The 26,033-nt window shown below is 44.2% G+C and overlaps 1 protein-coding gene across 12 annotated transcripts in view; it reads right to left on the bottom strand.

Annotated features, from left to right (window-relative positions):
• The window catches only part of EPB41L3 (erythrocyte membrane protein band 4.1 like 3), a 227,431-nt gene extending 201,688 nt beyond the window's left edge, over positions 1 to 25,743 (bottom strand). For 5 of the 12 annotated variants that reach the window (XM_046671829.1, XM_046671825.1, XM_046671830.1 and 2 more), the window contains exon 1: positions 3,332 to 3,354. The gene's annotated coding sequence lies outside the window, so the exon portion shown is untranslated. Of the gene's footprint in view, positions 1 to 3,331; positions 3,447 to 25,447 lie in introns of those variants that run through there. The other 7 variants (XM_046671833.1, XM_046671835.1, XM_046671841.1 and 4 more) reach the window with 4 other exon arrangements.
• Between the last annotated feature and the right edge of the window lie 290 nt (positions 25,744 to 26,033).

Below are 26,033 nucleotides of genomic sequence, written 5' to 3'. Positions count from 1 at the left end.
ATTACTTTATCAATCCTTGTCTTCCTTCTTACCTAGAAATTACCCATGAGTGAAATTACATAGACAAAGTTAATAACTACAAAATCACAACTCCCAAGTGCTACAGAAGCTCTGGATAAACAGAATTATTCCACCAGGAACCAGTCGGTGACGGGACAGATAAGCAAGGCTAGCGACTACAGAATCCCTGGTACCTAGCCAGCCACGGCATCCTCCCTGTCTCCCTCCCAAACACACACAAGAAATAAAACAGAGTAAGAGTGTAAACAACATTGCCGTAGGGGCAGACTTGAATCCAGTCTATTTATTTAAGAAAACAAATACTTTAATACACGATTTATTACTAGTACACCTTACCTGTGACACCCACACAACTGATCAACACTCATGAGTCTGCTGCAACACTATGATGGAGAAGCACCACTGGGAGCAACATGGCGCCCACTGGGGGGCGCAAGAGAGAAACATGATGGGATCTACAGTTTGGATAGGTCTCTCGGGAGCCAATGGGGGATGGAATGAAGATGAAAAGAAGGGTTTAGCACAAGCTGTTCAAAACTCAGATAAGATGTGATAAGAATCCGCACGCCTTCGGCAACTGGGAATATCAGCATTCTGGGCAAACACTTCCACGGCTTAGCTGCCTTAACTCCTACCCTCATCAGTGTACCCTGAGAGAGTCAAGCAAGGCAAGCCAGCTGACCAAGAGAACTTTCTGCTTTTCCTGTCTACCTGATTTTGAGAAGAGCCTTGTTACCCAGACTAATAAAGCAGAAAATTAGCTATTTAGAGAAGTTCATGATGAGATTTAGAAACTCAACAACACTCAAAAACAAGAGTCAAAAATCCAAACGGAAATTGTAGGTACAAGGATTTATCTGAATTTGGAAAATGATTAGCTTCTGTTTGATTTTTCCTCCAAAACTACCGTTAGTTCTATTCAAGTATGATTATACCCTCAGATACAAAGATATTATCAAGTTCTCTAGAAAGAGAAATCCTTTCACAGGGCAAATCACTCTACTAACACGTCTTTTACTATAATCGCTCCTGTCCCCCCTCAGCCACCACAGGATTGTCACTTTTGACTTGTGAAAGAGCTTTACATAACTGCCAGATAAAAGACAAATGTAGTTGTACATGACAAAGTATTGTCCGGGAGGCACCAAAATTCTGTCTTTGGAGGTAGAGAAGAGTCAAAAAGTATCTTAAACTGGTTAAAAGAAAATATGTCCAGTGAAAACATTTTATGAATATGAGCCTGGTGGCTTTTGACAGGTAAAGCTGTGCCTCAGTTTGCTCATCCATAAAATCAGACAATAAAAAGTTCCTGTATCATCAGGTTGTTATGAAAATTAAATTGGACCCCCGTAAAGTCCATAACCCAGTATAAGGGGGAGGAAACGAGGAGGTTGATGCTGAACATGAAGGGGATGATAATATGTGATCATGTTAACTGTGTCACTGTGACAAATCCACCTGCTATTTTTTTTTTTTAAGAAAATGAGCTCTTATTGACCAACCCAGAAGCTCTTCAGGCTGCAGGGCCAGCCTGTAAATGGAAGCTCCTCTCTATAAATAGAACAAAGCAAATAAAAAAACCAAACTACCCTCAAGTCAAAAGATTCCTCAATAGAAAGAGGCCTGAGAAAGAGAGGTGAGGGGCCGGCTGACGAGGAGCTCACACGTGCGGCAGCAGGGTCAGCTCAGCGATGACTGTGCTGCTTTTAGGATCAGAGATTTCTGAAGATTTTCTGAACATCTCACAAATACAGTGTTATCTTCAGAAGGCTTAGAAGGTACCAGACAAAAGGAGAAGTCACAAGAGTTGGCTCATGATCAATTTAAAAGAAGTAGGTTCTGGCTACTGATTATTACTGGAAGAGAAAATGAGATTTTGACGATGACCATCCTGCTGGCTATCGTTTGCGAGAAGGAGGGAGATGAAAAGACCCAAAGAGATACACAGAGGGAAGCACATGACGTGAATCCTGAAAGGAGATTTTAGATGTGGAACCGAAGAATCATCACATAACCCAACAGGCAAAGCAGCTGATTAGGTGGTAATTGTGTCAAATCAACCACTCACAGCTCAACAGACTAAACTCAAATGACACAGATTCCTGAGGATATTTATGGGTAACTAAATCATCTAAGATAAAGATTCCCAAATTACTTACACCAGAATAGAAAAATCTTACAAACATTGATGCCAAATTTCATGCTAACATTCAATATAATTATGGAAGTTTCAGAAATAACAGATTGCAACAACAAATGTGTTTGCTCCCAGCAAGTGAAACCCTGCCACCACAGCCGGCGAGGCAGGGACTTGCAGTCTGATGTATTTAGAAGGAAACTCAGGAGCAAAGCGGAAATGATAACCAAGAGAATGATTTTCCTACAGAGCTATATGTCACCTGATTTCTTTTTTCCAGGAATCAGTCATGCTAAGCACTTTAAGAAAAGTATAGAAGCCACTTCTATAATATGCTAATCAAAGGCTTTTCTCAGAATCTTCCTTTCCACATGCTCAAGAACTAAAAAGAAAAGTCTTTAAAACTCTATATTTTGTTTTCAAAATCTGCCTTTTGTCTAGTCTCCATTCCATAGCAAAAAACCCACCAGCAGACAAACCCTCTCGCTCAGCCCTATATGCAGAACAGCCGAGTACCGAGTACACCCTTATCACCCAGTTTTGGAAGAAGAAAGTGCGGGTCTGATATTGAACAGTTTTTCTACCTTGAGTTTTGAAACCATCTACTAAGAACCACTTGAAGGAGGAAGCTTTCATGTCAAGATTCATTTAATATAAATGCGTCAACAATGTACCATTTCCAAAGTGTTTATATTCAAAACAATGCCAGCATCACAAAAATAAATACATTTGTGTCTGCCATAAATGTTAACTATGAATATTTGAGGCATGTGATTTATAGAAACAACTGAACAGGAGCCTTAGAAAATTCCATTTCAAACTATGTGGGATATTCTCAAATTACTCACATAGAAGTATTATTCAAGATCATATAAGCCATCTGCCCCCCGCCCCCGCCCCCACAAAAGAAAACCAACAGCAAAGGTGTAAATATCAGCTTTTGTCATGGAATGTGATTCGTCTTTGTTTCACTGAGTTTGGGACTCCTCACAGTACACCTCAGGAGTTCTCCCTCTAATGCAGGAGGGTTCACTCTGACCGAAGGCTCACGTGGTGCGCACACATGGGCACTGGGATGCTGAAGATATTTTCCCACCGAACAATTTCATTTGGCAATTTTTTTCTTCCACAAAGAGAAAAATCAACAGCTTAAACATTAATGTCAGGACTCACCCACATTTTCCACGTCCCAAGGCCCAGAGACAACATTTTTTCCAGATGATGGGCAAGTCCACGTTCCACGTTCCGAGAGGCAGTGAGACAGGGAGGGTGAGCAAAACAGAGAAGAAAACATAGTTTAGGAATCATTCAACAACTGGTGGTAACTTACCCCATACTAAGCATGATGACAAGTGTTCCCTCCTTTCTAGAAACTGCCCCACTGACAAGACACTGGTTGAGGTTGAGGAGAAAGTTGCTGCAGAAAAAGAAAGTAGACAATTCATGAGAGATCCAAAGGGACCTGTCAGTAACACTGTCACCTAGCAGCTGTAAACAAGAGGAACACATGGAAGCCACATCTGAATGTGTTGAGAGACGTTTCCAGAAGACTATGAAAGAGTTGTACGAATATATAGGGACATGAAAATAATTAAAGCAAGTGTGGACTAGCAGGGGCAGGGACTACTGCAAGGTAAAGACCTCGGCTGATGCAGAGTCAGAATCAGAAAACCAGCAAAATTCTTTACACATTCCAATAGGCATTTGACTAAAACAATTCTAATTATACATTCTTAAAGAATATAAATTATAACCCATTTCAGATGCACTACAGGTCAGAGCCATAGAATAGAATTTGAAGTATTCAAAGAAAGGACCAAAGAAATAAGTTATTATCATCTTTTTTTATAGAGGCCCAGGAAAAAAATTTATTTCGTATAAAACTTCTAGGATACAGTGTTTTTCAATCCTATAAGCCATGACAGTTACTCTATTAGGACAGAAATTTTACAGCATAAAATCACATAAAACATGGGGGCCGGCTCAGTGGCGCAGTGGTTAAGTTTGCGTGCTCCGCTGAGGTGGCCCAGGGTTTCACCCGTTCAGATCCTGGGCGCGGACATGGCACCGCTCATCAGGCCGTGCTGAGCAGGTGTCCCACATGCCACAACTAGAAGGACCCACAAATAAAATATACAACTATGTACCGGGGGGCTTTGGGATGAAAAGGGAAAAACAAAATCTTTAAAAAAAAACAAATCACATAAAACATATTTTCAAGTAGATGAAACTCCCCAAACTGGGCCTTTGTTTAAACAGCTCATCTGTCATAGGCTTTCCACATGAGCAGTCACCTTGGAAAACCAGACTCTGCCCAACGTCATGCTAGAGAAATTCTGTGATTCTTGGGTCCAGTGGGGCCTCCTGGGCCTCGCCCTTGCAGACGTACAGTACTAATCAATTCCATCAACAGCTACCGTCAACTCAAAAGAAGTGAAAGCAAGGTCTCAAAGAGATATTTGTACAGCCGTGTTCATGGGAGCATTATTCACAACAGCCAAAAAGTGGAAGCAACCCAAGAGTCCACTGACAGACGAATGGATAAACAAAATGTGGTCTATCCACACAATGGAATATCATTCAGCCTTTAAAAGGAAGGAAATTCTTTCACATGCCACAACATGCATGAACTTGGAGGACATCACGCTAAGTGACCAGGCCAGTCACAAAAGAACAAATACTAGGATTCCATTTATATGAGGTACTTAGCATAGTGAAATGCATAGAGACAGAAAGGAGAAAGGTGGTTGCCAGGGGCCCGTGGGGAGGGAGAAATGGCGAGTTGTTCAATGGGAAGATGAAAAGAGTTCTGGAGGTTGGTTGCACAATGGGAATGGACATAACACTACTGAACTATACATTTAAAAGGAGTTAAGATGGTAAATTTTATCTTACGTGTATTTTACTACAATTAAAAAGCAAGAAAGTTACTGTCAGAATGGTTCTTGGAACTGTTTGGCCACCCTGTGCAGACCCAATCTTCAAAGGAAAGAATGAATAAGAGTGTAAGTCAACATGGTATAAAGTGTAAAAAAGACTGCGATTTGGGATAGGACAAAAAGTAGCCTAGAATAGGGGCTGGCCCCGTGGTCAAGTGGTTAAGTTCGCGCGCTCCGCTGCAGGCGGCCCAGTGTTTCGTTGGTTCGAATCCTGGGCGCGGACATGGCACAGCTCATCGAACCACGCTGAGGCAGCGTCCCACGTGCCACAACTAGAAGGACCCACAACGAAGAATATACAACTATGTACCGGAGGGGCTTTGGGGAGAAAAAGGAAAAAATAAAATCTTTAAAAAAAAAAAAAAAAGTAGCCTAGAATAAATTCAAGGATTTTGGTCTTCCTCTCAGCACATGGTACAATGAGAGCAGTTGCTTAAAGGGTACTGGAAGAAATCATAACAGATATGCCTACAAAGACCAGAGATGAGCCAGGCTGTCAGCACTCGATCCGCAGCCCTCTCCTGTCTTATCCAAGTCGTGGATGCCTTGAAAAGTGCCCGTGCAAGGTCTTCCTAATGTCCTTTGAATACTCAAAAAGTTTAAAAGCTTGGGTTGTAGATGGCATTTTGTTTAATCTAGTCTCTGTAGTCCTGGTAATGAATGGTGAATTTCCTTCTCATTGTGGACATGCAAACTTCAATTGTACTGGCCAAAGCATACAACTGACCCTCTCTCATACATTAACTATTTTTATTTGCTAAAGAATCAGAAATGGGAATGCAGTGGTGCACACCTGAGTCACTGTAATAGAAGTGAGCTTGACCATCTGCTTCCAATTCCTTCTGCTCATGACTGCCATCACCCGGCCCCTGGGGACATGGGTCAGCCTCACAATGAAGGCAGACGCCCTGCAGAGGGGAAGGACTTAGGGATCCGAGGCGTGGGGTCAGGGTCCTTTAAGGAACTGGGTAAGCTTGAGCAAGCCACTGTCCATCTCTATGTCCTTGAGTGAAAAAGGAGAACAACAGATGTCCTGGTTTTCTCATAGAGTTACAATAAAGATCAAATGAGACGATGCTTGAAAAAGCCCTTTGAGAAATACGAAGCAGGGTAAATTCAGAGTGGGCTTTGGAATGTCCTCAATTGTTGCCTGCCTTTTGGCAGGAATGCTCAGCTCCTTGCCAGAAGTTGAGGAATGTCCAAATAAGACAGGATATACTGTTGCCCCAACTTAACTTTCCAACCTCATTTCCCATGATGCCTGTCATTCACCCTACTGAGTTATTTCCAACCAAGTGAAGGCCCAAGAGTCTACAGCAGTGGTTTTGAAAGTATGGTCCAGGATCCTGGGAGGGCCCTAAGACCCTTTCAGGAGGCCTGTAAGATCAAAACTATTTCCTGGTCACACTAAGACATTATTTGCCTTTTCACATGCATTCTCTCAGGAGTGTACAGTGGAAGTTTCTAGAATCTACATGATGTATGCTATCTCACTCTCAGTTTCTAATGCAGAAGCAGGGATAAGAATCCACCTTCATTTATTACGTCATTAAATAGATTTACAATGCCACTTTTTACCCTAAATTATTTTTATTTTGGAAAACATAATTAAGTTTCATAAAAATATTTGTTAACATGGAATAAACTTTTATTATTTTTAAACAAATATTTTTAGATTCTCAGTTGTAATTTCTAATATAGTAAATTTGTGGTTGTTAGTGCTGTTGAGTAGATTCTAACCTCTAGCAACCCGGTGTCCAGCAGAGCGGAACCCTGCCCAGTCTTTTTGCACCATTCTCTCACCTTCCGGCACTAAATCAGACAACACTCTACTGCTATGCCTAGGGTCTTCAGGGCTAATCTTGGCAGAAGTGGGCGGCCAGGTCCTTCTTCCTAGTCTGTCCAGGAAGCTCCACTGAAACCTGCCCACCACGATTGACCCTGCAGGTATTTGAAACAGCGGTGGCATAGCTTTCAGCATCACAGCAACACACAGCTGCAGGACAACCAACAGTGGGGAGGGGGACCAAGGAGTGTGGTTCCCTGACTGGGAAATGAACCTGGGCCACAGCACTAAGAGTGCCAAATCTTAACCACTAGACCTCCAGGGCTGGCTATAATGCACTGAATGTGAGTAGATATAACTTGAATAAACAAAAGTTCTTTGTGGTCCTCCAACATTTTTAAGAATAGAGGTCCCGAGACCAAAATGTTTGAGAGCCCCTGTGTCTAGAGCACACAGCAGGAAGCTCAAACGCTGCGAGAGGGGGCAGCAGAAGGCTGCAGGAGCAGACCCAGTGGCTGCGTGAAGGGTTCTGGTCTTTATCCAAGAGCAACATCAGGCTGTTCCATACACGCAGAGGCTGCAGTTACTGTTCCCTTCTCTGCACGTGACAAGTGTACAGAATTATTCATTGTTCAACTTACCTTTCCACTCGATAATGGTTCATTATAAAAAATGAATTCATAAAGCTCCGTCATAAAGCTTCACCACACTATAATGAATCTCAAGGTTGCATTCAAAAAGAATAACTTCCCCTACACGGTCAGATGCAGTGTCTGTGCTTAGCTTTTTTTTTTTTTTGAGGAAGATTAGCCCTGAGCTAACATCCGTGCCCATCTTCCTCCACTTTATACGTGGGACGCCTACCACAGCATGGTGTGCCAAGCGGTGCCATATCTGCACCCGGGATCTGAGCTGGCGACCCCCGGGCCACCAAAGCAGAATGTGCAAACTTAACCGCTGCACCACCAGGCCGGCCCCTGTGCTTAGCTTTTAAAACCGAGTTCTTGGTTAATTTGGAAGTGTAAAATGTTTACAAATGAGCTTACTTCTATCTCCCAATATCAGGAGCCCACATTCCAGGGGAGCCAGACTCAGGGTGAGAGCTCATGCTGAGGACACTCCGTGGGGAGCGGGAGCCCTGGGAAAGACAGCCCTTCCCGATTCAGTGCGGCCCTCCTGGCTGCTCGCAGGCCCTCTCTGCTCCTCGCACTGGCTCTCTCTGGCCTCTGCCTCGGACGGTGTCACAGACTGTACTCATCTCCAGCCCCTTCGCATCCCCTCACTCTCAGGAAAACTCACTTTTGTCCTCACCGAGAGGCTCAAGGCAGGAAGCTATGGAGTTAATAGTCACGCACTAGGACTATAAAATGTATGACTAGTGACTTTATCATCAGCACGATAAAAATAATTATCTTAATATGCAGTTCCCAGGAATAAATAGCAACTGAAAGTGTGATTCTGATTTTAACAACATGAAAATAATCTCAGTTAGTAAAATCACTGAGCAAACCCAGATGTGAGCCATGTCAAGGTAGGGGAATGTGTGTCAAGAGGGCCTATGGAATGCAGCCAGAGGACAAGGCAAGTCACGGCAAAAGCGTTTATCTGAGCACATTCTCCAGGGATGGCAGCTGGAGCCAGAGCCCTGTGACTCGGCACAGCCCGGACCTGAGGGCAAGCAGCTGATAAGGGTCAGAACCTTCCATCAAGACGGAGACGGTCAAACATCAAGAGGACGACAGATCTTTACAAACGCTAAAGACATCTGAGCAGAAAAATGCATGGAGTTGAAACTTCTTGAAGGTGCTTCTCTTCTTTTTTCTTCATTTGAGGGAGGGTGAAGCACGGAGGGAAACAGTTTATTTCAGAGACAGTCTGACCTTTTTTGAATCGACTTTGGCTTGGGTGAGTCACTCGCCCTGTGTAAGCCTTGATTTTGTTATTTCTTTACATTACACACTACAGAGTTGTGTCAGAGGATGAAATAAAGATGTTTCCATCCCTCAGATCAGGATACTGGGTGCACAGCAGGTGCTCAGAAAAGGCGGCTCTTTTCTTGGTCTCTTCCCTTTTTCCTTCCTATCAAATAGCCATCCAAGAGCCGCCCAACTTTTAGATAACTATGATCTATGTGCATACAAAAAGATTTTTTTTTTTTGAGGAAGATTAGCCCTGAGCTAACTGCTGCCAATCCTCCTCTTTTTGGTGAGGAAGACTGGCCCTGAGCTAACATCCGTGCCCATCTTCCTCTACTTTATATGTGGGACGCCTACTACAGCATGGCTTGCCATGTGGTGCCATGTCCACACTCGGGATCTGAACCAGTGAACCCCGGGCCGCCGAAGCGGAACGTGCACACTTACCACTGTGCCAGCCCCAAAAAGATATTTTTTAACAGAGACAGAGAAACAGAGAGCAAATGTATATAGAGCGAACACAGATGCCTATAATTACTGAACATATTAAAAAGAGAATCCTCTGTCCCCCGAGATTGGCTGAAACCTTCCTCGCTGGTATCTGTCACTGGAAATGGGAACTCCACAGATGTGCCTTCTGCAAACTTCTTGAACTTCAACGTCTGTCAGGAGTCTGTCTGTAATTTCATCTACCCTCTTCTGACGGCTTCTCCTTATCCCCTTTTCTCCAAGGACAACCCCTTTCTGTGCTATGGAACCCTACCTTCCATGGGTCTGAAACCCCTCTGCCTGGGATGTCCGGGGTCTGTGCCCCGAGTTCTCCTCCAGCACCTGGGCTCCTCCTTCCCAGGGTCTTCCTGGTTTTCCTTCCCGGGTTCCGTGCCCTCCCCCTGGTTCTGTCTGTGGCTTCTTCTCCTTCCAACCCAGGCACTCTCCCTTGGTAATCTCATGCATTCTTTTTTTTTCTCGTGGGTTCTTCAAGGAGGTTTACTGGCATCACGGTCACCTGGCTGCCTTGCAGAGACATACTCTGACACACCCCCTCCCTCACCTCTCCCAACTTCAGCTTTTACACCCCCCGCCCCGACACCGCCCACCCCATTGGGTCTCAAGCCCACTATGTATATGCGTCCCTCACTCTCTCTCCCTCCCCACTTTCCACCACCCAACATTTATCTGACCCACAAATCCCTACTTTTCCTCCAAGCCCAGGGTGAACACAGCCTCCCCTAGGAAGCCTTCCCAGTCTCCCAGGCAGAATTAACTGCTCCCTCTTTGCTGTTTCCCCAAAACTAGGGCAATCATTTAAAAATGCACATAAAACATTTTTATTATGCAATAATTATGCACATATATACATGTGTAAGCTATGAACCATAATAATAAAATAAGACCTGGGAACCCATCACCTAACAATAATGAGAATATTGCCAATATCACTCATGCGCCCTTCAGTCTTCCTACCTCCCCTCAGACAGGTTTTCCTAAACAATGCGTGTTTTTGAGCCTTATAAACACGATACGATGTCATTCAGTCTTCTGCAACTTTTTTTTGATCAACAGTGTTAAAGATTCATCCATGTGGTTGGTTTAAAGTATAGTTCATTCATTTTTGTGGCTGCATGTCATTTTATGAATATACCATAATTTATTTATCCATTTTCCTGTCCATAGACATTTGCCTTGTCTCCAATTCCTTGCTATTATGAATATTTTTGAAACATTTCTTGGCGCATATGTGTGACAGTTTCTCAAAGGTATATAATGATAGACCAAATTACTATGTTGAACAATGTGCCTATCTTTACAAAATAATACATAATTGTTTTTTAATATTGCTGCTATCAATTTACCTGCTTTCCTCCAGGGATGTATAAGATTTGATATTGTCATAAAATTCTCTTTTGAAATTCATCATTATCAGACTTTATATCACATTTGTTGGTGTTTATATACTTGTTTCCCTATAAGATGATAAGCATGTTTTATTCACATTTTTATTCCCATGGCCTACGTAAGTACCTTACTCGTAAAAAATAACTGAAAACAAACAGAAGTAACTACAACAACCTGTACTTTATTTGAGTTACAAGACTTTCTACTTTGTAACGCAAATAGCATGGAAGGATCATGACATTATCAATCCTTTGCAGAAATATGATTAATTCAATCAGATTGCTTTCCTATTACCAAGTTAGGTCAGCAGAACTAAGAAAATGGTGGTTACATTTGAGAAAAAGAAAAAGTAATAAATTGGGAGCAAGGAATATATTTTGGGAAGAAGAAAGCCTGACTATAAGCAAAAAGTGTGACTCAGGTTAGCACGTGGACACTACAGCCCAGAGAAATGGGTGCTGGAAGGCAGATGAGGGTTCAGGAGGGAGTGACAGAGCACTGCACACTCACCCAGAGACCGTCACCACAGGCTGTCCACGTGGCTTCCTCTGCAGTCTCACTACTGACACTCATAGTTTCAAACTCTGTTCCCAGTATGGACTGAACAGAGCTGGCGGGCCAGTCTGGAACCTTAATCATAATTTTTACCATCTTCTCTCAGGGCAGAGAACTCAAAATTCCAAACAACTACTGACAAATGTACTTTTGGAAAAATGACTCCTCTGTAAAATGGGGAATGCCTATATTCAGAAAGTAGATCTATGCCTTTCATCGCTCCAATTTTTTTACCCCTAGGGCTGAAAAAGCCAGAGGCTCAAGTAAAGAAGTGTTTCTACGCTTAAAACAAAATGCACAACATCCATTAAACTACTCTTTGATAGCTGCTTATCCTCTGCTTTGAAAAATAACTCAGAACAGGAGTGCCAAGACATCCCGAAGTATGAGATACACGTGCATTCCTTATGGGGGAGAGTTTAAAACTTCTTTTAAAAAAAAAGTTAAAAAAAAAAAAGTTTAAAAGACGACTATGGGCTCAAAAAAGAGGAAAACTATGTGGGCAATATTGCCCAACCTGTGTCTAAAGGGCACAGGACACCACTGAAACTGAGTCTCTCTGCGTGGATGCAGCAGAAAAATAAAAGGCTTCGAAACATTCGGAGGTCATTGACCTTGTCCTGCCCATATCTTTGATGCTGGCTTTCACATTGTGCAAACTGATACTTCAGTAGGTCAATGCTGAAAAGCAAATTCCTGAATTCAGTGTCTCTATGTGAAGAGAGAAGAGTCAAGAACTACACGGTAAGTCTCCAGCAAGCAACCCCAAACAGACAAATTCAGTCTGTCTCTACCACAACAAAACCATCCAACCATCAAGAAAAGAATGTGTTTGGAACAGAACTCAGTGTTTTCAGCCCTGGTGGAGCCCACGTGCTCACAGCACTGACTGGTGTTAACTGCTAGCTCAGGTCCAGGGAGAAGTTTAACAAGACAGACATCTTTACCGTATTACTCTGATTAACTCAGCCACTAAACTTTTTTGAAAATACATCAACAGATGTGCTCTAATTTCTGGCCTAGTTCACAACGCTAAGTCAAGTCACTATATTTATTTGCATTTACTGAACTGTACTGTACTGAACTGTAAAAGGAAGCCCCACAAAAATCTGGCTCTTGGTTATTACGAGAGTTTGGGAGTTTTCTGGGAGGGCGGGGGCGGCTGGGGTGATGTTGAGGGGCAGTGGGCAGAAGGAGAGGGAGCGCTCTCTGACTAATTTTCTGTGAACACAACGCAACTTTCTCTACTGCGTCCATGACACAGGGCATGAACTTTCATCCACGTCCAACACAGGGAAACGTAACGTGAGGAAACGAGTCTTGTCTTTGCTCTTTTTTGTTTTTCTATTCTCAACTCTTTTTCCTTAATCTTGCTAAAATTATACTTTTGGTCAGAGCAATAATTTTATGGATGAGATACTTTTCCCCAAATACACTCATTTCCAGGCAGCCACTGGCGGCTCAGCAGCTGTCCTCTGAAGCATCATACAAGCAGCTCACAGTTTAAGCCACTGACTACCTTCCACCCCCGCCTAGAGGACTTTTCCCTTCTAGACCAACAACTGGTCAGACGTAACCAACACTGCCATTCCTTATGCCACGTGGAGGCCAGGAGAAAGCATTTTAAAAGATGTGCTATACTTTAGTCCATATTTATCATTTCAATAGCTTTTAATGGAAACCACACAGATAAATCACCTGCTAGGCTTTGTAAAGATACCCAGAATATCTCTGAAATCATCTAAATCTACGAGGAGAGGTGAAAGGAGAGGAAAATGAAATTCAGGTAACATGGTTAAACAGTGAAAGTGCTCAGCCAGTTCAGGAAAGCAACAGGTTAACTGTCATCAAGCTAATGTGATCAGTTACCCAGAGAACAGAAGCTATATTACCTGTGATTATAATAATAATATTACTATTATTGATATTAAAGAATTCCTTATTTTTTATATAGCAGAGCTTGCGCAGGGTGATATTTTCATTTCCTGGTGTCAAAATTGTGTTTCAATAACACTGAGCTATAGAAACTATCATAACGTTTACGCTGTGTTATCAGGTGCAAAACCAAAAGGTTTTTAATCTGTAACGATGCTTTAGGATGGTAGATTTGAAAGCTGAAGCAGCTGTAACTCCATCATAAAGATGAATAAACTGTCATCCAGGAAAATTAAATGACGATGAACCCACAATCTGGAAAATTCCATCACTGCTTATTGTTCCTGAAACACACTTAGCTATCTTCTAACCCTGTCGTAGGGAGACCAAAGCCACACCCAACACAAAATACTGCATGAAGTAACCTGAAAGATAAGAGTGTATTCATATATTAAAAGTAAAAGACATAAAACATCATGGTACTTTTTCACTTTGTGAAAAGGTTTGACAAGTGGGTCACACAGACACTTAAGCACATTGCTCGCTCCTGCATTACCTAATTCATGTTAATCTTTAGTATGCTTTTCAAAGGAAGCAAATAGCTAAAAATAGCACAAATTATGCATCCTTTATAAATACAATGTAGATGATGTTGTAACATAATAATATTCCTCAGGATTCATAAATTTTGTGAGAGAAAAGTATCTAAGCCATCCAACCTTTTAAAAATAACATCTATACATTTTTAGCTTTTGTTATTCCAGTATTTAACCATAAGAGAAAAACTAAGCAGTCTCCTGGGAAGGAAGCCAGGTAAAGGAAGAAGAGAGTCAAGGTATGAACCTCAGCCAAGGTCACTGTGGGATGCAGTGCTGGGTGCAAAGGCCTCCCAGCTGCCCATCGAACTCTGTCCTCGTGCAGTCAAACTTTCTCCACCTGCAACCAGGATACTCTTCCTGTGTCTAACCTCCTCATGTTACTCTTCTGCGTAAAATCCTTCCACAGGTCCCCACTGCTTGTTTGATAAATTCCAAGGTTTCATAGGCTTATAAGTTGGGTACACTTGTCTAAGCATTTATTCTGTGCCAGGCATTTTATATGAAAGCATGGAAGAGCTAACAGACTTAGAATGTGACACGGAGTATGCTGTGCTCCGTCCTCCATCCTAGCACCGAGATGCTGGTGTCTGAGTCCTGAGTGAAAGAGCACTTCACTGCACTCACAGAATCCACACAGTGCCACTGGTGTGCGGTGGTGCCGCCAAGGCAAGGAGATGAATGCTGGAATTTGTGGGGCCACGGGGATTACACAGCGGACTGAGCAGGGACCCAGAACCTGCACCCAACCCAGACCTCAGGAAAGCTGAGGAACACATCACCTGCTGGCAGTTTAGGGTGACTCTCCATTGGGCTTGGGCCCCAGTGGGTTTAAAGCATCCATCGGTGCCTTTGGGATCTTTGATATTAAATGTCGCCATGGTGGCCAGAATAAGAGCAAGTAAAAATGGTGGATGCACAGAGAAGATTTGGTTTTGCCAGCAGGAGGGAGATGGCCAGGGGTTCCTAAGGTCAGTTGGGAGAAATGTCCCGATGGTTAGAATTAACATCATTGCAGGCGGTGAGAGCATCAAAGATAATACAGTTGCATGACAGACATGCGGGTGTTTGGCCTGGAAACATGAGCTACACTTATCTGCACCATGAATTCAAGTGCTCTTTCAAAACCAGAGCAGCTCTGTCCATTTTAAAAAAATGGAAGTGAGGTAGTTTTACTTAATTACCTTAGTAATTAAATGATCAATGTAGATCAAGATCAAGGAGTCTAAATGAATTTGTCACAGATTACTTCAGTGCAGACACAGATAAATGTCTATAATACTCATTATTTTTCCAACATGAATGATGCAGATATGGAGGGGTAGACCAACAAAATACTAATTTCTATGCCATTTGAAAATGCAGAAACATTTTGCTGGATTATCAGGTTTTGTTCGGTTACTGTTAAAAAAAACAAAAAAATGGCAAAGAGGAACTTACATTTAAATATACTCAGGACTAAAGTTTATTTTTAAAAATGATTTAAAAATAAGTAAACATTGGACCAAAAGCTTGACATATAAATATCGAGAATAAAGCTTATTTGTTAAATATGAATTTTCCTGCTGGATTACATGTTAATAAAATATACATCATATGACAAAGGAATGGGGACACTTGTTTGAGCAAATACCCTGTGCGAGACACTTTATAAGTGTTATTTCTAGTTCTTATAACAGCTCTGCTAGGTAGGTATTACTAAACTAATTTTGCAGAAGAAACTAAGACTCAGAAAACTTAGGTGATTTGTCCCCAGACACACAGCCAGAACTTACTGGTACTGGAGTACAGTGGGATGAGTGTGGCAGCTTGATTGTCCCACACCTGCACTGAAATCTTTATCTTGGGGGTCTGTTTCTGAGGGAATCCAGACTCAGACAACACAGACACTGATGTGTGTGTGAGTGGGGTCAGAAGCTTAGCTCATAGGAGTGTGGAGGGTAGGTGAAGGTAGGGAGACCATTCCCCAAAAATGACATTATTTAAACAATTTTTAAGGACCCATGTTGCAAGTTGTTCTTAACACTGTGATGAAAGGGTGTTTGAGGAGTTGACATCAAAGTGCGACAGAGAGGAAACCGGCAGAATGGCACCTTTTCCATGTTCTGGCCCCAGCATCCATCCTCATATGCGTGTTTCCCCACGGGCCCTCACATATGGTTTGCAAATATCTTCTCCCATTGTTAGGCTGTCTTTTCGTTTTGTTGATGGTTTCCTTTGCTTTGCAGGAGCATTTTAGTTTGATGTAGTCTCATTCATTTATTTTTTCTACTGTTGCCCTTGCCCAGTCAGACATGGTACTTGAAAAAATGCTGCTAAGACCGATGTCAAACAGCGTACTGCCTATGTTTTCTTCTAGAAGTTTCATGGTTTCAGGTCTTCCACTCAAGTCTTTAATCCATTTTGAGTTGATTTTGTGTATGGTGTAAGATAATGGTCTACTTTCATTCTTTTGGTTGTCCAGTTTTCCCAACACCGTTTATTGAAGAGGCTCTCATTTCTCCATTGTATGTTCTTTGCTCCCTTGTCGAATATTAGCTGTCCATATTTGTGTGGGTTTATTTCTGGGCTCTCAATTATGTTCCATTGATCTGTGCGTCTGTTTTTATGCCAGTACCATGCTGTTTTGGTTACTATGGCTTTGCAGTATATTTTGAAATCAGGGAGCGTAATACTTCTGGCTTTATTCTTTTTTCTAAGGATTCCTTTGGCTATTTGGGGTCTTTTCTTGTTCCATATAAATTGTAGGATTCTTTGTGCTATTTCTATAAAAAAATGTTGGAACTTTGACAGGGATTGCACTGAATCTGTAGATTTCTTTAGAAAGTATAGACATTTTAACTATGTTAATTCTTCCAATCCAAGAGCATGGAATATCTTTCCATTTCTTTGTGTCTTCTTCAATTTCTGTCAACGTTTTACAGTTTTCAGTGCATAGATCTTTCACCTCTTTGGTTAAGTTTATTCCCAGATATTTTATTCATTTTGCTGCATTTGTAAGTGGGATCATCGTATTCTTACTTTCTCTTTCTGCTACTTCATTGTTAGCGTATAGAAATGCAACTAATTTTTGTATATTGATTTTGGATCCTGCAACTTGACTGTATTCATTTATTATTTCTAAAAGTTTCCTAGTGGATTCTTTAGGGTTTTCTATATATACAACCATGTCACTGGCAAATAGTGACAGTTTTAACTTTTTCTTTTCCAATATGGACCCCTTTTATTTCTTTTTCTTGCCTGATTGCTCTGGCTAGGACTTCCAATACTATGTTAAATAAGAGTGGTGACAGTGGGCATCCTTGTCTGGTTCCTGTTCTTAGAGGGATAGCTTTCAGTTTTTCTCTATTGAGAATGATATTAGCTGTGGGTTTGTCATATATGGCCTTGATTATGTTGAGATATTTTCCTTCTATACTCATTTTATTTAGAGTTTGTATCATAAATGGATGCTGTATCTTGTCAAATGATTTTTCTCTGCATCTATTGAGATGATCCTGTGATTTTTATTCTTCATTTTGTTAGTGTGGGGTATAATGCTGATTGATTTGTGGGTGTTGAACCATCCCTGCATCCTCTGAATAAATCCCACTTGATCATGGTGTATGATCTTTTTAATGGAGTGTTGTATTCAATTTGCTAGTATTTTGTTGAGGATTTTTGCATCAATGTCCATCAGTGATATTGGCCTGCAATTTTCTTTTTTTGTGTTGTCCTTGTCTGGTTTTGGTATCAGGATAATGTTGGATTCGTAGAATGAGTTAGGAAGCCTCCCCTCCTCTTCAATTTTTTGGAAGAGTTTGCGAAGGCTCAGAATTAAGTCTTCTTTGGATGTTTGGTAGAATTCACCAGGGAAGCTGTCTGGTCCTGACATTTTATTTTTTGGGAGATTTTTTTATTACTGTTTCGATCTCCTTACTGGTGATTCGCCTATTCAAATTCTCTACTTCTTCTTGATCCAGTTTTGGAAGGTTGTATGAGTCTAAGAATTTATCCATTTCTTTTAGATTATCCAATTTGTTGGTGTATAGCTTTTCACAGTATTCTCTTATAATCTTTTGTATTTCTGAGGTGTCCATTGTAATTTCTCCTCTTTCATTTCTGATTTTATCTATTTGAGCCTTCTCTCCTTTTTTCTTGGTGAGTCTAGCTAAAAGTTTGTCAATTTTGTTTATCTTTTCAAAGAACCAGCCTTTGGTTTCATTGATTTTTTCTATTTTTTTCCAGTCTCTATTTCATTTATTTCTGCTACGATTTTTATTATCTCTTTCCTTCTGATGATTTCAGGCTTTGTTTCTTCTTTTTCTAGTTCCTTTAGGTGCACTGTTAGATTGTTCATTTGGGATTTTTCTTGTTTGTTGAGGTAGACCTGAATCTATAAATTTTCCTCTTAGAACCGCTTTTGCTGTATCCCACAGATTTTGGCATCTTATATTTTCATTTTCACTTGTCTCCAGGTAATTTTTGATTTCTCCTTTGATTTCATCATCGACCCAATCATTGTTCAGTAGCATTTTCTTTAATCTCCACATTTTTGTGGCTTTTCTGATTTCCTTCCTGTAACTGAATTCTTAGTGGTCAGAAAAAATACTTGGTATTATTTCAAACTTCTTAAATTTATTCAGACTTGTTTTGTGGCCTAATATGTGATCAATCCTGGAGAATGTTCCATGTGCATTTGAAAAGAATGTGTATTCTGTGGTTTTTGGATGGAATGTTCTGTATATATCTACTAAGTCCATCTGGTCTAATATGTCCTTTAAGGCCAGTGTTTCTTTATTGATCTTCTGTTTGGATGATGTATCCACTGGTGTAAGCAGAGTGTTTGAATACTCTGCTATTATTGTGTTGCTATCTATTTCTCCTGTTATGTCTGTTAATAACTGCTTTATATATTTAGGTGCTCCTATGTTGAGTGCATGGTATTTACAAGTGTTATACCCTCTTGTTGAATTGCTCCCTTTTATCATCATGTAGTGCCCCTCTTTGTCTCTTGTTATAATTTTTGTTTTAAAGTCTATTTTGTCTGATGTAAGTATTACTACCACACCTTTCTTTTCTTTGCCATTTGCAAGGAGTATCTTTTTCCATCCCTTCACTTTCAGTTTGTGAGTGTCTTTAGGTCTGAAGTGTGTCTCTTGTATGCACCAAATATATGGGTCTTGTTTTTTTATCCAATCAGCCACCCTATGCCTTTTGATTGGAGCAATTAGTCCACTGATATTTAAAGTAGCTACTGCTAAATATGTATTTATTGCCATTTTATTTTATGTTTCTGGGTATTTTAGCAGTTCTTCTCTGTTTGTTTGTTCTTCTCTTGCTCTCTTCCCTTGTGGTTTGAGGGCTTTCTTTAGTAATATGTTTGATTTCTTTTTCCTTACTTATTTGTTTATTTATTATAGGTTTCTGGTTTGTGATTACCATGAGGTTCATATGCAATATTCTACATATATGGCAATCTATATTGAGTTGATAGTCTCTTTAACTTGATCTCTTTCTAAAAGCTCTACTATTTTACTCCCCTTCTCCCTTGTGTGCAATGGGCTCTTTATAACTGTTTGTTGAGGATGAATGTATCCTCTCAAGTTTGAAGGCTTGTACATTTAAGACTGTTTGGAAACATTTCTGTTCTTGGAATATGGAAGCTGGCAAGCTTTTTATAATAATTTGTTTCTCCACCTGTCCTCAAACATACTGTATGCACACAAGGAATGGCTCAGTCTTTTCATTCTTCTAGATCAGAAACATCTGAGTAACTACCCACGCTAATTAACACATGCCTGATTATATGTTGTAAATCCAGGAGCCACGATAGGAATCAGATGAAAAGCTTCCTAAAGGAGATTCTAGATCAGACAAACTCATAGGCCTCAAACCACTAATTTCTCTCACATATTTCTGGATGCATTCAGCACTTTATGGGCATCTTGCCCAGCACATCTCGTTTTTCTTTCAGCCCAATCACTATCAGCTTGGCTCTCCACATTCTAGTCTGCTTTTGAAAGCTCTGTCCAGCTCACGTGACTAAAAGCTTGTTTCTACAATGAAGAATGTTAATAATTATACAGATTCCTCCAGCTACCGAAGCTTAAATTATTCATGTAATTAGACCAAAATGAGATAGAGGCTGGTTTGTGAAGTTTCCAGATGACTGCCTCTTTTTCACTTTCCGTACAAAGACTCAATCAAGGGCTGGTTACTTCTTCCAAATGCCCACTTGACTTCAGTTTGAACTTCCTTCTTCTGACATCGCCCAGCTCAGGCACCCCTACGCACGCATGCATTCAATGAGGTTACTGAGCCCTACTCTGCGCACCACCTAGTGGTGAAGGCAAAGATGAGAACATTGTCAATCAAGGGGAACACACTAAAGAACAATACATGGTACACACGAAGTGAGACGAAAAGCAAAGAGCTGCAGAAGAAAAGATGAGGGAGAGAGACCTGAGAATGATCAAGAAAAACTTCATGAGGGAGGTAGTTTGGGGCCTTGAAGAACCAGTAGGATTTCGAGATGAATACAGAGCGAAGAGGAGCATTTCAGTTGAAGGAAATGGATGAGCACAGGATACAGAAATAAAAGCTAAAGGTATGCATAAGACATGGTGACAGGTGCAATGAGTTTCCCGTTGGGGCCCGTGGGAGATAATACAGAACATGCGGACACAGGAGAGCAAACATATGGTTCTAAATATAAATCTAAAACATTCAGATCTTATCCTTTAGGAAATAGGGGAGACTAGAGGTTTGGAGCTGGGAGTGATATAAGCAAAGCTAAAAGACTGAACGGGAAGCAGAAGTTAGGGCAGGTGGGATGGGAGTAGGCTGGGACGATTACCACGAGGATCCAAGCAAGAGGTGACAAGAGCATGGGGTAGGACTGGTGGCACTATGACAGAAAGGGAGTGACAGTGGAAGCCAGCACAACAGCACCACTGACGTTTCTGTGGTGTGTGTCTGTGGGGGAGCACCGTGAGAAAAGGAAGGCCTGAAAAGCGACAGCCAGGCTTCCCGCCTGGTGACTTGAAACATGATGCACAGGGGTAAGGGAGGAAAGGACAAAATCGACTAACGGAATTTTTAGCCTGAGGTGAGTATTCAGTCTGAGGTGACTGTGGAACAGCTAGGTAAAAATATCTGCTTGGCAGCTGGAAATGTGAGAGTAAATTTCTAACGGAGGCTGAAGATAAAGATCTGCTAATAACTCATCCAGCCAACACACACTCCTGGTTCTAGAAAACCAGAGGCTTGTTGCAAAGTGCTAATCTAAAGGCTAGGCTGGGCGCTAGGTGTTCTACATTCTTCTCCTGGTTCAGCTGATGAGGACCCCGTGGCTCAGAGACATTCCGTAGTGTGCTGGAGTCAGCAGCGAGGGGGCTGAGCTCTGATTCACATCCTTGTTTTCCACCACACAGAAATGATAGCTCTCTCCTCCTTTCATTTCAGAGTCCCCAATGTAAGGACTGCCATGCATTCCTTTGCCCATTAATATTTCTCCAGTTCTGATCGCTGTTCATTCTACTTGACTGAAATCTCTCCAAATTGGCCCCAATAATACTCAGTGCCATCCCCTATCTTATCACTGCTTTTAATCTAGTTGGCTGCTCACTGTCTCATTATAGAGGATTCCAGGATAGTGGATTTTTAGCTCCTGTGTCTTGAATTCTGCGCACAATCCTGCCAGGATATGTCCCCTTGTGTTTGCTTTGGGTATGTGACCCACAGCGAGTACGTGACTTCAGAACACATGCTGCACATCTATCAGACCTGCTGCTTTACAGGATGTGTCATCATGACACCAAATGTTCCCAAACAAAAGCGTCACATGCTACTCAAGCTGCATTAAGACAAAATACATTATTCCCTTCTCCTCAGCAACTTGGTGACTATCTGATTTCTGTCTGTTGCACTTTCATCTACTCCCTGGCAAAATGACAAATCATAAGTTTTCTAACGGCTGTTTACATTTCTCCATCTTTAGGGTGAAGATCATGGCTCACCAGCTTTCAAACCCTCCAGCCTCTGTAGCAGCTCTCACTCAAAGTCACAGTTTCTAAATACCTGCTGCTCTTGGTTATCTGTTCAGAACTGGAAAAGGCTACGTTCCACGTGCTGGCGTCACACTGTTCTTTCCAGAACATCTGACGACTCTGCAGTCATGAATGAATTCTCACAGGGTGGCAGGTGAAAATTATTATTCTCCTTCCAGATGAGGAAATGGCTGCCCAGAGTGGACCGTGACTCACTCAGCTCCCTGGATCTTTTTAATGAGCGGTTCACACCCAACTGCCCTGACTTAAAATTCTACAGAAATCACCCCCGCTTTAGTTTTGGCTTCTTTTTTTCAGAGGAAGCATGTTAACATTTAGTGTGCTGTGAGCAAAGCCAGCGATCTGGGGTGAGAGGGACATGAGGAACCTGCGGCTCTCTGGCCTGGAGAAGAGAAGAAACAGAGAGACATGGAGGCTGTCCTTCACTCTAAGAACGGTGGGCGTGTAGGAGAGAGAGAAGGCTGAGTGTTACACCTTGGCAGACGGAACTGGAAGGAAGGAACAGAAAGGCAGGCCAAGCTCTGGGGAGCTTCTGCTGAGTCTGTTTATACAATCCTCCAGGAGAACTTCTCCTCCTCCTTCAAATCCAAACCACAGGACCCATCCTTCGAGAAGTTTCTCCTGCTGTTGCCGCTCGAAGCAAGAGATCACTTCACTGAAATCCCTTAGCTTTCTCACATGTCTATCCAATAGCATCAAAATCACACTTCCTTTCTGGCCCGCCAACTAGAACATGAGCTCCATGTGGGCAGAAGCCATGTCATCTTCACCCTGTGTTCCTAACATTTGAATAATAAATTTATCTAAAATAGATAGAATACTTGTAAAAGTAGTGAGATCCCCGTTTCTAGAGGTATGCAACCAGAGACTGTTATAGAGGGACTTCAAGCACACAACTGTCATTCTGTTATTTCTAAATTTCCTAATAGCTTAAGTACATTTTTATTTAAAGTGATTTCACCAATCCTAGTTTAAAAATATTTGTAACTAAACAATGTACATTAGGCCTCAAAATGACTATTATAATTAATATCCTGATTTAAATGATGATTGATCCTAGAAATTATTAAATGCCTTTTCAGGCCAACGTTTTTAATTATAAGCACCAGTCTATAAATGTCTGTTGAACACCTACTCTATACCAGGCCCCGGGATGGGAATGGATGAAATGATGGACCAGATGAAAGGATGAGAGAGACAGAGTCCACGGAACAACTTACACTCCAGGGAGGGCCATCTCCTTTACTGGAATTCAGAGGTCATAGCCTAGTTGTAAAATTTCGGTTTTGTACTTCTGCTCCTCAAGATAGACAATGTTTTCCAGAGGTTACTACACGTTCTGTTCTAAGAAGCCTATTTAAAAGTCCTCTCTGAAACTAATGTTACAAGAGAGGATCTTTAACCCCTTGGTGTCACGTAAGTCTCAAAGGTAATTGATCCAGCTGGGAAAGCCTATGGCAGACAAGGGAAGGGGAGGAAAGTGTCCAAGGGCATTTACAAAGCAATCTGAATCCTCCTTGTAAATTAATTGTAAAGCTATGTGCACCCCACCCCCACCGTAGCAGGAACCCTTCGTGGGAAAAGCAAACCCAGCCGGGCCTTCGCTAACAGCCATTAGGAGAAACGCAACACAGAGGGCCCCCTCTCGGGCAGCTCTGCCAGATTAGCGTCTGTATCTAATCAGATTGAATTCAGATTTAACCTGGAATTAGATTTGGATTTACAGTCGCTTCTACATTCATTCGCTTCGTGGATTCCAGGTCTCTCGGCCCAGTCTTAATCCAATGCACTGCAGAGGGAATCAGACAGGAGTGGTGACGAGCCTGAGAGCTGGGCTGGAGGGGGCTCTCTCGCTCGGTCCCCTCGGGAGAGCGGCGCCACCGGCCGGGAGCAGGACCTCGCGGCTGGGTGAGCCCTGCCTTGTCTCGGGGATATTTGGCGCTCCCCGCCGGATCCCGGCATTTTCCCTTTCTGCGTGTTTTGGACGCCGCCCCTCATTCCCGAGAGGGCTTCGCCGCCAGCACCCTAGGCTTTCCGGGCGCAGACGCTTCACTTGTGCAGAATGAAAAGCGAAAGCCCGACCGGCGGGCCGAGGGGGCGGCCGAACGCGCCAAGCGGCTGCTGCTTCTGAATCTGCAGCGGCCGCGGGGGCTGTCACCATGCGGCGCGGGCCCCGACCTCAACTTCCAGCGCAACTCCGATGCCCCCGAACCCAGCGCAGCCGCGACGCGGCCTCCCACGCCGGCCCTACGCCCTCAGGCGCCCGCAGCCCGGGGGCGCACTCCCGCAGCTGCTCCCCAGCCGCCCCACCTCCCGCGCAGCGCGCCCCCTGCAGACCCCTAGCTCCTCGGTTTCCAAGCAAGACGCACCAAAGGGAGTTCGGATGCTCAGCGGCCCCAACTTCGGCTTCCCGAGTGTCACGACGCCCTCCCTGGAGCACCGACCCGCCTCCGCCCGCCTCCACCCAAGATCCTTACAGTCGAGCCGCAGGAAGATGAAACGCCCAGCAAGGGGCGCTGCCCTGCATTTTGAAAAACCGCCTCATCCGCCTCGGGAGCGCCCCGATCCCCTCCTCGCTCCCTCCAGCCAGATGATTTCCACCCTGGCACGCGCCTCGGTGGCGGGGCCTGGGAGCTGGAGCGCGAGGAGGAGCGGAGCCAGCAGCGCTGAGTTGCTGGCAGGCAGCTGCGCATCGCTCGCGGCGAGGGGCGGCGGGATCGCGCGGCTCGGCCAGGCCGGGGAACGGGCTCCTGGCCTCTGCCTCACGGAGGATGGCACATGCCCACCCTCACACACACACTCACTGCCGCCAGCACCCACACGCCGCGAGCCCGGACGCGGAGGTCAGAGCCACTGTCCACTTTACGGCAGGGGCTGAAATGCCCAAGTGGAGGCAGAGGCTCGCACCACCCTAGGAGGCCCCCAATTTCCTGGAGCGAGCAAGGTCTGGCTTCTGAGACTCCGTCCGCTCCCTGGGCAAGCGGTTCAAGCTGCAGTGGGGCGGGGAGGGACGAGAGAGCACTGAAGAGCAAGCCCGCGCTCACCTTCGCCCTCCGCGCACAAAACTGGCCAGACCCACTCGCCTCCAGCGCACAAGTACGCGGCGGGGCGCTCCAACTCCGGCGAGGGCCGGGAGGGGAGTGACTGCACAAACACTTCGCGCGTTGGCAAAGGCGCGGAACCTCGCAAGGCTGATCCGCCGGCGCGGAGGAGGAGTTGCTGGAGCCCAGAGGGATGACGTCCTCTAGCGCTTCTGGCTTGCAGGGACCCAAGATGCGTGCGCTCGCCCTGCCCGGCGCGCTCACTCGGGGCTTCGCAGAGGGGCCGCGCTCGGCTCCCTCTGCGGCTCTCGAACGGCGCACGGCGGGGCGATCTTGGATAGCTCAAGCCGGCGCGCGGCGGGGCGATCCTGGCTAACTGAAGCCAGCGCGCAAGCCCTTCGGCCCCCTCAAAGCACCTCTCTGCCCGCCCCTCGTTTCAGGGTGCCAGCCCGGGAGTCCCTTCCAGGAGGTCCCGGCAGGCAGCCCCCGGCCGGGCCAGCCTCGCCCCTTCCTCGCTTTCTCCCTCCTCGACCTCGAGCCAAGGGCAGGCGCCCGCACCCCGGCCCTTGCCCATGGGGCGAGAGGGCGTCCCGGCCTGCGCCCGGCTGCGACACTGGAAAGGAAAGGTTCTCACCTGGGTCACCGGGAGCCTTCCTCTCCGGCGCCTCCTGGAGCCTGTTCTCAGCCCCCAGGCACAACCTTCCTTGAAGAAAAAAAGTAGCGCAAGGGCAGAGGAGGGGTAAGGGCTGCTCCCCTGCGCCGCGGCTCTTTCCTTCGGATTCCCCGGGTCTAGTCTCGGGTTTGGCGGCGGGAAGGGGCCGCCCGAGGCTGGAAAGGGCCCGCCAGACCCGGGCTCGGCCCGCAGCGGTGGTGGCGGCACCCCCAAGTTGCCACCTGCAGCGCGCGCCGCCCGCCTGTGCCAGCCCGCGCCGCTCCGCCCTCCCCGTGCGCTCGTTGGCTGCGCCCCGCGCCGGGGCGGTCCCCACGCTCGGCCCGCCCGCTCCCGCCGCAGGGCCGCCGGCTCGCGGGGAGAGTGGCTCCGCCTTCCGGGCCTCCTGGGCTCTGTAGACTCGACACGCGCACACACACAAAAGACACACACACACTTTCCTGTAGACTGGGGATTGGAGGAAGGAAAGAGGGTATGAGAAATGCCCTTCGTGTGCTTAAGGGGACCTGGTAACTTCGTTTCTTTTGCTGCTATTAAATTTGTGCAATCT

Source organism: Equus quagga, chromosome 9 (assembly GCF_021613505.1).
Source record: "Equus quagga isolate Etosha38 chromosome 9, UCLA_HA_Equagga_1.0, whole genome shotgun sequence".
NCBI classification, from domain to species: Eukaryota; Metazoa; Chordata; class Mammalia; order Perissodactyla; family Equidae; genus Equus; species Equus quagga.
Note: the sequence above shows the minus strand (reverse complement) of the source record. Positions and strands in the feature narration are given on the sequence as shown.